Source organism: Saccostrea cucullata, unplaced genomic scaffold (assembly GCF_032062105.1).
Source record: "Saccostrea cucullata isolate Sc308-1 unplaced genomic scaffold, CSIRO_AGI_Scuc_v1 ctg3532, whole genome shotgun sequence".
NCBI classification, from domain to species: domain Eukaryota; kingdom Metazoa; phylum Mollusca; class Bivalvia; order Ostreida; family Ostreidae; genus Saccostrea; species Saccostrea cuccullata.
In genome coordinates, this window is record NW_026926960.1 from 160,959 (window position 1) to 175,680 (window position 14,722).

Below are 14,722 nucleotides of genomic sequence, written 5' to 3' on the forward strand. Positions count from 1 at the left end.
TGCTGAAGATGAAGTGTAGATGTAGTTTATTATAGAGTTAAAAGAAAAAGTATAGAAATACAATTTTAAGGATATAGGACCAGGAGGTAATGTTAATATCTAGAAAGACACCATTCTAAGGCAATGATCGAAGACCGGATAAACTTGTTCGATTGATACATGTGTTGTGACAACTTCAATAAATACGTTACTAAAAAACAAAACAAATCTGCCTAAACTATCACAAAAATTTATTACATTTTTCTAATTTTGCTAATTAGGTAAACAAACGCTAGTTTTCATGTGTATATTCTCTATGTACGCAGGTTAAATCGATAGCCAAAAATGTATGAAATATTCGTTTACATTGTAAATAAAATAATGATTATTTTACTTGCTTATTTGTTTCATTTCTATACATGAAAATCAAGTAGAGCAAGTCATTTTGTACCGGTAGAGATCATTGCCCGTGTGATTAGGTCAAAAATGACAAACTTCATACAGAATTATAATTTCTCTCTGTATGATTATATAAAAGAGAGATACCACAAATGTGTATATATATATATATATATATATATATATCCAAAAATGAAAAGAAATAGCACAGTGTCCGGTAATTAATATTATGAAAAAAATGACAAGGCAACAATGCTTACGTTTTCTAACAACTAATATATATATATATATATATATATATATATATATATATATATATATATATATATATATATATATATATATATATATATATATATATATATATATATATATATATATATATATATATATATATATATCAGGGATGGGGTCAATTACTTTAAAAAGTAATTAATTAAATTACAATTACTTTGTCAATTAAATTACAATTAAATTACAGGCTTTCTAAGACAATTAATTAATTAAATTACAATTACGTTACAAAACTAATTAATAAAATTAAAAATTACATTTTTTATTTTATCTTATTATTATTTTTTTTTTTTTTTTTTGAAATTTTATATAATCCTTGTCAATGAATATACAGAACAGGGATCATTCTTTTGAATATAAGTACAGCCTCTGCACAAACAATACAAGAAATAATATGCTAGCAGGCATTGTGTATCTTTGTGGTTTAAATCATAACTTTTATTTACAAAACAGTAAAGAACTATGTAAGATCAATTTGATGCAGTTTCCTCCACACAAAACCTACATGTACACAAATTGCATGGGATATGATATTTAATTAAAAGTGTGTATTTTAAATAAAATAAGTAGCAACTATAACCTCTCAAATTAAATATTTCTTTTATAATATATATATAACATGTATATATATATATATATACAAAATATATATATATATATATATATATATATATATATATGGATATATATATATATATATATATATATATATATATATATATATATATATATATATATATATATATGGCTTCTGTTTAATTGAAACTGAGGATATGTTTTGCAATAAAATAAAAAAAACATTATAATGGGGAGGTCGTGGTGACAATATATCATGCATGTGTATTATATAAAGTAATTGAATGTAATTAAAAAAGTAATTGAAATTACATGGTATTTTTTCAGTGTAATTAATTAAATTACAATTACAAGTAATTGCAAAAATGTTCAATTACAAATTACTTCCAATTACTTCAAAAAATGTAATTATTATATATATATATATATATATATATATATATATATATATATATATATATATATATATATATATATATATATATATATATATATATAGGTTTGCACATGTGTTTTTTGTCTTTGTTGATATAAGAGGTTCGAAGGAAAGAAGAGTAAAATTGTTTATTTTGAATTTATAAACTTTACTTGCGAGAGCGCTTTTGTAGCTTTACAATTGTTTCTTATTTTATATTCTATAATTAAGTTCGACTTAGTAGAAACGCTAGTACCTGAACTATGGAGATAAAGAAAATATTCAAGATTAAAGTCGCTTTAAATCAATATTTGAAACTCACCGTAAAATTAGCTCGACGTGCAGGGCTAACTGCCAGTGAAATTTGACAGTCCTACCAACAATCCTCTAACCCGAGAAAACTACATGGCAAAATTTGTGCGTCTCAGGTGGTAGAGAACTAATTTCAAATACTGCTTTAAATAATGCGAATTGGGAGAAGAGCAAACACAGACCTGTAAAAACATAAGAGATGTGATAAGCTGCAGGTAACAAGGTGGAGTGAGCATCCCCTGTCGACTTGTAACACCCACTCTGCACTCCTTTCGTGATCAGGAAAAAAATCCATTAAATAATGCCCTAAGAATTAATACACTTAAAATAGATCTTTGTTTGGTGAGAAATTCTGATGCATGGTCGCTGTACAATTGAGGAGCGTAGTAAAGATCTGCTTTTAATCAGATTGACTTCAGTCGAGACTGTTGACTATTGTTTGTTTAACTTGTTTGTCAATAGCTTGCTTCGTTAAGAAATTGTTTACAGATCAAATAAACTGAGAGACATAAACTCCATATGTAGTTGAGAAGGGTATATTGCAACATAAGTAATAGAAGTTGACGATTGAAAAGTTGAAGTCATCACGTATTTCATAGAGCTTTGTCGTTAGGTAACTTCTAATAAAATATTCAAAAATGTGAGAGATGTATCAGACTATTATTGGCAACAAGTTGATGAAGCGGGAATAAAAGCCGTTTTGTTTAAAATCATTATTTCGTAAGTTCTATGGTCGATACAATAACCACGTCAGCAAATATAATTTACCATTGAGTCAAATGCTGACTAACATTTTTCATACTAAATGTTAGTCCATTTTTTATATACTGCATTGACGACGGATTTTCCCGTTATTTCCCGATGGTCACAAGGAGAACTCGACGTATTTGACCGGTCGGCAGGAATGCTTTGCTCCTCCATGCACCTGATCCCATCCCCGAGGTTCTGGTGGTCCGTGTTTGCTCTGCTCCTATTTTGTATTGTATTATGGACTTTTGATCTTGAATACTGTTTATTATCTTCATATGTTTCACAATTAATCTTACGATATAATAATTTTAAACGATATTTTTTCATCAACCTGTTTGTGAATAATATACTCGTTTGAGTAGCTATATCATACCATTTGTTTACCTTAATTGAAAGCAGTATATAAGCCAAACAGTTATTTTTTTTTCATTTTTCAACTTCTCCAATATTGCAATATGCCAATTTAAACCAAACGGACAACGGAGTATCCTTGAGTGAAAGTGATCCAGGGGAGATAAGTAAGAATAGGCATACATTTTATGTCATCTTTTAAATCATTTTAAAGAACCATTGGGCTTGAAAAATTGCATGACACAGTGTAGATGTTTGTTCTAATCGTGACCCCCAAAAATAAGTAGGATGAGGCCGCAATAAGAGATCAATTTTATAAACATAGATATTTAGAAAATATCATTAAAAATCTTTTCTGGACCGGCAAAACCATGTTTAGTTCTCCATGGCACCTATTTCCACCTCTGATGTTTAGGAGGTCTGTGTTTGCTCTGCTCCTATTTTGTATTGTTTTATGGGCTTTGATATTAAATACTGTTCGTTATCTGCATATCCTTCCTTAGACAAATATGACTCTGTAACAAGAAAGAACTCCAAAGTTTTGTATTTCCTGCTATAATAACTCTTTATATTTCTTAAATAAATTGTCATGGTGTCTTGGCATGAAGTAGGATACAATTTTTTATTTATTCCACGACACTAAAATTTTAAGAAGGCCATTTGTTACAGTTGCTTTAACATATCACAAAAAGATTCACATGAAACAAAAATACGTTTTAACGTTTCCCTTTTGTTTCATACTCCAGATGTCATCCCATCCAATAAAGATTCTTTTTTATATTTCAGTAAATCCATGAATTGCAATAATTTTTTAACTTCCCGCTGCAAAAATGTATCGGAAATCTCTCAGCTTTCCCTACAGAAGAAATCATCCACTTAAGTGTTTTGTTAAGTGTTCTTCATGCAGATATTTCTGAGTCACTATCGTTAATTGCAAACATTCCTAGCAACACAGCTGATATGAAATAGTCAAAGTCATCCTTTGAAACAAGAAACTATTTAGGGGGTTGATCTCGTACACAGGCACCAAACTCGCTTGAATATTTTACCCCCATTATAATATACTAGGGGGGTCAGAAATTCAAGCGAGTTTGGTGCTTATGAACTCGTATAATGGACAGATCTAAAAAACAACATTAATTGTGAATTGTTAAGATTTAAATTGGTGTAAAACTCAAATGTCAAAACTTGCATAGTCTGAAATAGCTAATAAGGAGTAATGTTCAAAATTTCATCACATTCTGATTGCATTAAAAGAAAAGTGATTAACTAGGATTAAATGATTAGAAAATATTGTAAGCCTATCCATGATTTATACATTTATGCCAATATAACATATTACGGAACATTCTTACAAAATTATTCTCCTAAAAGAAAGAATAGAGGCTCAAACCCAAATAATCTTTATTCTTTAAAGTCCGAAGTGAATCTTTCCAGAAAGCAGACAGTTATTTTCTAACATCAGTAATGTGGAAATTAAGTTACGTTAATTACCCAGGCATTACCACTTTCAAAACAAACAGACATACACAGCTCATTTGCTCCCCCCACCGATTTGTAGCTGATAACTCTGGGATATATGGGATTGTTTCCTCCTCCCTATAAAGAATGGAAGTACATGTAATTCAACACTGTATATTGTAAATAGAACCAAAATATAAGTGCATATCTGAAAACATATATGTAGATTCTTTAGGCTTTTCTAAGTTTATATGCCCCCCTAAACAAAGTTTCGGGGGTATATAGTTTTTGTCGTGTCCTTCTATCTGTCTCTCTGTCTATTTGTCTTTCATATTTCACATGTGTATTTCTTGTGACAAGACCTTTCTTTGGTTTTCACAAATTTTGACCTTTTGACTTTGACCTTGGAGTTTGACCCACTTCTACATGAAAATTTTAAACTTTTACTTTGGCTATGTCTTTTGAACAGTAGATACCAGGACATTTATACTTCAAATATGTATTCTTTGTTGAACGACCTCTCATTGGATACCAACAACCTTGACCCATTGACATTGACCATGTAGAATTTCGTACTTGTGAACCAACTTTAACCTTGGCCATAACTTTTGAACGGTAAGGGATAGGGCTTTCATACTTCATATATGTATTCCTTGTGAGAAGACCCTTTTTGGAAACCAAGAACCTTGACCATTTGACCTTGACCTACTTTTAAAAATCAAACCTTGACCATAACTTTTAAAGGGTTATGGCTAGTGCTTTCATACTTTACATATTTAATCTTTGTGACAAGACTTGTCATTTGATAACAAGAACTTTGACCCTTTATCCTTAGAGTTTGGCCTACTTTTTAGAATTTTAATCTTGGCCGACTTTTGAATGGTTAGGGCTAGGGCTTCCATAATCTACTTAAGTATTCTAGGTGGCAAGACGTTTTATTGGATATAATTCACCTTGGCCGTTTGACCTTGACCTTGGAGATTTTTGTACTTATTGAAAAAACCTTAATATTAGCTTAGTTTCAAATTTCACAATTGTTTTCCCAGTGAGAATACCCTACTTTTGGTACCAATTAATTAATTTAGCATTTAAGAAAAGTTTAATCTTTGCTATGTTGCCATACGGGCCATTACGGGGGCATCAGTGTTTTACAAACACATCTTGTTTTCCCTATATTTAGATTCCGTGTACGTTTTGATTTTTGACACTACAGAAAAAAAACAGAATCAGGAGTTTTAAAATTGATTTTTTTTTTTAACTTTTAAACTTTGAATTCAGACAATTTCTTTATATACACTTACCAAAACTTCTAAATGTTCACTTTAATAAATACATTGAATTAAAAACTACTACATAAAATGGTATGATATTTTCAAATTATAACAACAAATGAGTCTTCTCAACAATTGTAGAAAGAAAATAAAATATCACCAATAAAAACCAATGTTCCGTGACGAAGCTTGAAAACAATAAATCTGTACTTTGCGGCACGTATTTTGTGTAATTACATTTTTTGTGATCATTATCAAAATTTAAAAACTGGTTTCACTAAAAAACACAAAACATTGGCAAAATGACAATTTAGATAGAAGGAAGAGTTATTTATATGTTGATATCTGGACCATCTTTGCACCATGTTTTACTCACTTTTATTTTAGTGTTTATTGTCCTTGATATTACTTTTAAAAATTAATAACCAATATCAAAACCCATTTAAACATATTTTTCTATAGGCTGGGCGTCATTTTTGACCGCCAATGTATCACAATTTGAAAGTTTTGGACAAAATTTAACCAAACCGGAAGTGACCTTGATCTTCGTTTGAGGCCAAAATTTCGCGTCACACCAGATTAAAGAGTGTTAAATTGTCCTGAAACAATCTTAGAAACATGAAAACAAACAATTTCAATCGTATGCAAATGATAATAAATCGGTGCTTGTGACAGTGTTATATCACCTCAATCAGTCTGAATCATCCTTAAAGCGGTGCACTTTCGTGCTAAACGCTCAAGGATATTGACCAAAAGGCATCTGTGTGATGATGCACTGTCAAATTCCCGGATCTGTATCCCATTGGACACATTTGGGATTTTTATAAGGAATATCAACCCCCCCCCCTCCTTTACACAATTTTAACGGTTTGGAAAGGTCTATGCAGTAGGTGTGGCAGCAGATGAGTCAGTCTCCTATTCAGGGGTTCATGGTATCCAACAGTAAAGGATGTCTTGTAGTAATTATAGCGAGTGGTGGTCTAACTCCGTAAAGATTATCATGTGTGAATTTTCATTTTGAGGGTACATCATTTCCTTAACACTTTGCTTAAAATTCTGGCAAGATACTTAGATTAAGTTTACACAATATCGAGCTGAAACATGCATCATTAACCTTGAATTAAAGAAATTTTTTATTATATTCATTTGTTCTTTGAAACTCAAAAATTGTTAAGTGAACATTTAGAAGTTTGGTTCAGTGTATTTGTCTACAATCTAATTTTTTTGGTCTATTATAATTTTCTTAAACCTTGATTTGGCTGATAATTATTTCTTTCTGTACAAAAAATAATAGATTAATGAAATCAAATTCTTTCAAGTCCGAGTTATATTTTTGCTTGTGTGTTTTTTCTGAATAGGTTGGTAGGTTTTTGAAAAATGGGTGGACGCTAAACAGAGGGCAAAAACTTGGAATGGTCAATATTTTTAATTTTTTAAACTGGGATTTACGTCTTCCCAGTAAAAGAGAACAGTTTTCTGGAAATACAGAGATCAGAAACAAAGAGAAATAAAGGCTATAAATCGAAAGACCGGGCTTTTGGAGTTACAATAGATATTTTAGATTGAGAAAGTTGAATCAGTTGAGCTAAGAAAGACCTGGTTATGAGGAAGTGATAGGAACTTTGAGTTGTATTTCCATGTAAGGAACATACAAAGTTTTATTGTATAAATCTTAGTATAAGGATATATTTTTTTATTCATCCTAAATTTTATTCACACAAAGTGAATTGGATCGGGTAGCAGGCAAAGCCTTTTTTAGTCCTCTCCCTAAATATTACATTGGTATTATTCGTCTAAATATAAGGATATACATGAACCTAAAGTACTACATCAATAACTGAATAATAATTTGCTTCCACGTCTTATGATCCAAATTATATAGAAAATTAAAAGATGGTCTTTTCTTTCAGTAATACTTTATTTCAGTAGTTACAGTACCTAAGTTACATTTACTTAGTATATCCCTATAGTAAGTTTTTGATACTGAGGTAGATATTTAGATTTAGACGTCATATTACCATTCCCCTTATAAATTAGGTCCGCCTCTTTATGTATCCTTAATAAATATCTGAAGCTATCTTCCTCAGACTAGTGCAGAAGGATAAAACGTACGCTGAACTAGGACCTGGGGTCCCCCGCAAATAGTTCGTCATTTTGCGTAGTAATAAAACATTCTAGGAACTCTCCAGGCATTAAAGGCACAAAAGTAAATTCATCTATATCAATACGGAGACCTCAGGTCACCTTATATATTAATTGAATTTTATATGATAGACAATTTTCTTTGTCTTACTCCAAAATAATCATATTCATAACTTTATAAAGATCAACTTTCTAATATATATATATATTAGCAGAAACATGAAAGTAATAAAGGGTGACCAGAGGTAACCTCATATTGTACATCAATAGGGGTACCAAAGATCACCTTATATTATATTGTATATCATCAGAGGGATCATAGGTGATCTTACATTTTAAATCAATAGGGGTCCAAAGGTAATCTTTTATTGCACATAATAGGGGGGTCCTGGGGATACCTTATATTGTACATCATTTGGGGGACAAGAAATCATCCTATATTGTACATCAGTAGGGGGACTACAGGTAAACTAATATTGTACTGTACATCAGTAGAGGGACCAGAGGGCACCTTATATTGTACATCATCAGAAGGACCTGAGGTCCTCTCTTGTATATCAATAGGGGGACCAGAAGACACTTTATACTATACATCTGTAGGGGGACCAGAGGACACCTTATATTGTACATCAGTACGGGCACCAGAGGTCACCCGATATTTTACATTAATACGGGGACTAGTGTTCACCTAATATTGTACTGTACATCAGTAGAGGGACCAGAGGTCACCTTATGTTGTACACCAATAAGGGAACCAGAGGACGCCTTATACTATACATCTGTAGGGGACCAACGGACACCTTATACTGTACATCAGTAGGGGGACCAGAGGTCACCTTATATTGTACATCAGTAGGAGGAACAGAGTTCACCTTATATTGAACATCAGTAGGGGGGCCAGAGGTCACTTTATATTGTACATAAGTAGGGGGGACCAGAGGTCACCTTATATTAAACATCAGAAGGATGACCAGAGGTCACATATGTACATCAGCAGGGGTACCTAGAGTCACCATATATTGTACATCAGTAGGGGGACCAGAGGTCACCTTATATTTAACATCAGAAGGATGACCAGAGGTCACCTTATATTGTACAGGGACTAGTGGTCACCTAATATTGTACTGTACATCTGTAGCGGGACCAGAGGACACCTTATATTTAACACCAGAAAGGGGACTAGAGGTCACCTTATATTGTACATAAGTAAGGGGATGAAAGGTCACTTTATATTGATCATCAGCAGTTGTACCAGGGGTCGCCTTATATTGTACATCAGTAGGGGGACCAGAGACCACTTCATATTGTACATCAAAAGGGGGACCAGAGGTCACCTTGTATTTAACACCAGAAGGGGGACTAGAGGTCACCATATATTGTACATCAGTAAGGGGATGAGAGGTCACTTTATATTGATCATCAGCAGGGGTACTAGGTGTCACCTTATATTGTACATTAGCTGGGGGACCAGAGGTCACCTTATATTGTACATCAGTAGGGGACTAGTAAGGGGACCAGAGGTCACCTTATATTATACATCAGTAGGATGACTAAAGGTCACCTCATATTGTACATTAGAAGGGGACCAGAGGATATCTTATATTGTACATCAGTAGGGGGACCTGAGACCACTTTTTATTGTATATCAGTAGGGGGACCAGAGGTCACCTTTAATTGAACATCAGAAGGGGGACCAGAGGTCACCTTATATTATACATCAGTAGGAGGACCAGAGGTCACCTTAAATTGAACATCAGAAGGGGGACCAGAGGTCACCTTATATTGCACATCAGTAAGGGGATCAGAGGACACTTTATATTGTACATCAGCAGGGGGACCAGGGGTCACCTTATATTGTGAATCAGTAGGACCAGAGGCCACCTTATATTGTACACCAGTAGGAGGACCAGAGGTCACCTCATATTGTACATCAGTAGGGGACTAGTAAGGGGACCAGAGGTCACCTTATATTATACATCAGTAGGAGGACTAGAGGTCGCCTCATATTGTACATCAGAAGGGGGACCAGATGTCACCTTATATTGTACATCAGTAAGGGGATCAGAGGCCACTTTATATTGCACATCAGTAGGGGGACCAGAGGTCACCGTATAGTGTACATCAGTAGGGGGACTAGAGGTCACCTAATATTGTACATCAGTAGGGGGACCAGAGGACACCTGATATTGTACATCGGTAGGTCACCTTATACAAGGGTCGTTTAATAAGTAATGTCTTCGGTGCTCGGAAAGAATTAAAAGTCGCTTTTCAATAATTTAGTTTTAATGATTTAACCTAAAATTATCTTTTCATTAAAACACAAGTAAGTAACATTTTTTATCCATTTCTGATTCATTTTCAATTGTTTTTTGAACTCATTTTCTGGTATGAATCTTTGTATACTGGATCATTGCAGATCCTATGATTTCCTGGACTTGTTTCTTCCTTCTGAAAGGCGTTTTCTCAAGTTTGGCAAATGGAACAAGCGGTTGGTCTTGGACTAATCCTGAGCTATGAAGAGAGCTTGAATCATACATGAACTTTTTCTTTTTTTTGTTTTCAAATGTCTTAAAAACATGAGTAAAAAATAAATTATTCATAAGTTATTAAAACAATGAAATACAGAATTTGATATGTAAAAGATGATATCAACCATAAAATTTAAAAAAAAATACTACTTTTCGAATTGAGAAATATCTTTTTTCAGAGCGGGGGATTGTCCTCGCCTTGTACGCCTCCATTCTTTGCTATGTGTCGTATAGTCAATCATACACCATCAGTGATTATTTGTTGAAATTTGGCAAACAGTACATTATTTGTTTAATATTTGTTTGCAAGTACGGTATCCATTTTTGATGCCCATTATATATTTTTTATCATTGAAATCCACCCGGTCAATTGTGTATAAAACAAACATTGATTGCAGTAAATTTTTACATATTTCAGTGAGTATTTCTTTGGGATTCTTAATAAGTTTTACAGCAGCTTTAATGGACGGTTTAATTGTACTTTAGTTTACCGATTCTTTACAATTCATTTTCATGCAGTGTCTCGAATACCCTTGTTTTCCACCTTCTCACAGTTAAACTATGTGATGAAAAGTAGTCACATCAATTGTTATAAATTCATTAAAGATGCAATAATGCGAAAAATTCAAGCTTAGTATATATGTCATACAGTTCAGGACATTATTTATTGAACAGTCCTCGTACTTTGTACATCAGTGGGGGGACAAGAGGTCACATTATATTGTACATCAGTAAAAATAATGATAACACTATTTTGAACGACAGTGAAGAAACCGGAAGACACTTAATTTATATTTTACATCAATAAGAAGACCAGAGGTCATTTTATAATATTATATTGTAAGTCAACAGGGAGACCTGAAGACACCTAATATTTTACATAAATATTGAGACCAAAGGACTCCTTATTTGGTCACCTGAATCAAAGCATGTGACGTGACTTATAGCTATCAGTTTTTTTTCTGGCGTCGTGCGCTGTGCATTGTGCGTTAACATTCGAACATTTCAGCTTTTCTCTGTAATCCATCAACCATTTACAACCAATTTTGGCATAAAGCATCTATGGGTGAAGGGGAGATTTTTTAATTCATGGTCCCTGTTCTCCAACCCCTAAGACAAGAAAGTTTGGGCGAAATTACTACAGTTTATGAAATCTTTAAAAATCTTCTTTACTCATTAACATCAAGCCGTCGAACTGTTGGCATAATTATTATAAGCATTGACTCCATACCAAAATTTTGAAATTCATTGTCCCAGGGTCAGGGGCCCTGGGGTAAGGATAAGGCTATAAAATTTATGTTAATTTATATTCTCCCTCACTTCGTTCGTCCGAATATAATTAATTATACTTTTTATTGCAGCCCAGAGGACCGGGCTGCTCTATACATATAAGTTTAAGTGTTGGTGTATGGGGATTGGGGTGGGAGTAGTTATGTAGAATTAAATGTTTTCTAAACATTGAAAAATTGTTAATCAGAATGTTCTTTCCGTTTATGAATTACGAGATACATAATATATTTACTTCCTTAAAGTGAATCTTTAAAAAATATATGTTTTTCATATTTAAAATATAAAGTTACTTATCATTTACTATCGAAACAACGACGGGTCCCTTTTTTTAGAACATCGAATTTTACTTCTCGGATAAAAACGTATTCTGCACAGTTCGTGTTTTATATTCTAAAATTGAAAATTAATACATTTTTAAATATAAACGATGCGTGTGTCTAACTTCAATTTATATTTTATGCAACCAACATTTACTTGAGAAAATTGATCAAGCTTAAAATGGTATCGTTTTTCTTTGAGTTTTATCCGACTAAAAGTTTTTAAAAATATTTGCGACCATCGTCTCCATCGCATGCCTTTTTTTACACATATCGAGGCGGTTTGTTGATCAAGACTCATTTTCATTGTTACTTTATATATTTCCAGGGCGACAATTGATGGTTGCATCAATGTTTTCTTGTTCTGTATTGAAAGAATAATCAACTCATATGTATGGAATGCTGCTCGTCAGAATGTTGATTACAAATTTAACACATTTGTATTCATTTAAACACGTTATTTTTAATCATTAAATAATACTTATATACATACATATATGTGTGTGTGTGCCTAATTTACTGGTTTCCATTTCTTACACGTTCTGTACGAGCGGTAGAGTAACTTTTTAAGCACGCACCTGCTATTTCTATGACCATGTCACGTGACATAAAAACCACACAGATCCACCACACAGGAAATACCCATAACGACAATAATAATAATTATGAAATGCATTTATTCTTTGAAAATATTTCCCTCTGCCCCTGGATATTAAACAAAGTAACTACTTGCAAAGTTGTGATTAGGAAGGGTATTCTTTGAAAGTTTTGAAATTCGTGACCCAAAGGTCAGGGGTTCCGGTGTTACGGTGGGTCTATATAAACTGTAAAGTTTAAATTCATTAAAGAGGCTGAGGGGTGGCAGTCATTTTCAGACTATTTTGATCTCCTTTAAAAGAAGAGCCCCCATATAAAGATATACAAAAATGATCAAATTTTAAAACTAAAATGTATGATTTTTTTCTTTGCCAAATGATAGTTGACAGTTTATGATACCGTATCTAAAAAAACAAGTTAAAACTGATGGTTAATTTGTTGACCCCCAGCCTCCTTAATTCTTTAAAAATCTTCCTCTCTGCTCCTGGATATTAATTAAACTAACTACATATAGTTATGATAATCAAGGGAGCGTGCTCCAGAATTATAAATTTAAAGGCCCCTGGCTCATGGGTACCATGTTATTTGTAGACAATACTGTAATTGAATTAATGCTTTGAAATTTGTTCTTTGGTGTAAACCAATTTTGTTTTAATGAACAAAGGTCCTTTTTTCAAAATTATGAAATGTATGACCTCAGGATGAGGGTTTTTGTGGTCAATGAGCACTACTAATTATTGCTAATTATTACCAATTAGTTGAAATGAAAGTTTTAAAGTTTTACAAGATGTTCAGATGACCTATAAGATCCATAGGCCTCTTGTTGTGTTCTTAAGTGAACCTCTAGCATCTCGTTAATATGCATTTCATCTGTACCCTCTGGTCCGCCCTTGGTTGTTTTAAGTGTCTGTTGGTTAAGACGGGTTTAGAATCGTTGATGCTTTATCTCTCTGCATTCATATAATTTTTTATGTCTGATTTCTTTAAAAATGTACAACAAAGGGGACCACTGGTCTCCCTATTTATGTACAATATAAGGTGACCTCTGGTCCCCCTTGTGATGTAAAATATAGAGTTACCTAAGGTCCTCATAATGATCTACAAAATAGGGTGACCTCTTACCCCCTATTGATGTATAAGGTGACATCCGTTTTCCCTTATGATGTACAATATAATCTAAAGTCTGCTCTTGTACAGTATAAGGTGACCTATGGTCCCCTTTCTGTTGTACAATATAAAGATGACCATTAGTCTCCGTAATGAAATAACATAGAAGGTGACCTTTGGTCAACTATTTGATGTACAATATTAGTTACCTCTGGCCCACCTCGTAACGAACGTTAAAACTGAACTGAAGGCTCTGTCCCCCTACTGATGTACAATATAAGGTGACCTCTGGTCCCCCTACTGTTATCTCCTACTGATGTACAATATAAGGTGTCCTTTCGTCCCTCCCAATGTTGTACAATATAAGGTAACCCCTGCCCCCTACTGTTGTACAATATAAGGTGACCCCTGGTCCCCTACTGTTGTACAATATAAGGTGAGCCCTGGTCCCCCTACTGATATACAATATACGGTGACCTCTGGTCCCCCTACTGTTGTTCCCTACTTATGTACAATATGAGGTGACCTCTGTTCCCCCTTCTGATGTACATAAAAGGTGTCCTATGGTCCCACTACTGATGTACAATATAAGGTGACTTCTGGTTACCCTACTGGTGTACAAAATAAGATGACCCCTGGTCCCCCTACTGATGTATAATACAAGGTGTCCTCTGGTCCCCTACTGATGTCCCCAACTTATGAACAATATAAGATGTCCCCTGGTCACTCTGCTTTTGTAAGGTGTCCTATGGTCCCCTATTGATGTACAATATAAGATGACTCCTGGTCCCCCTGCTGATGTATAATATAAGATGTCCTCTGGTCCCCCTACTGATGTACAATATAAGGTGATCCCTGGTCCCCCTGCTGATGTATAATATAAGGTGTCCTCTGTTCCCCCTACCTTGTACAAAATAAGGTGACCGCTGGTCC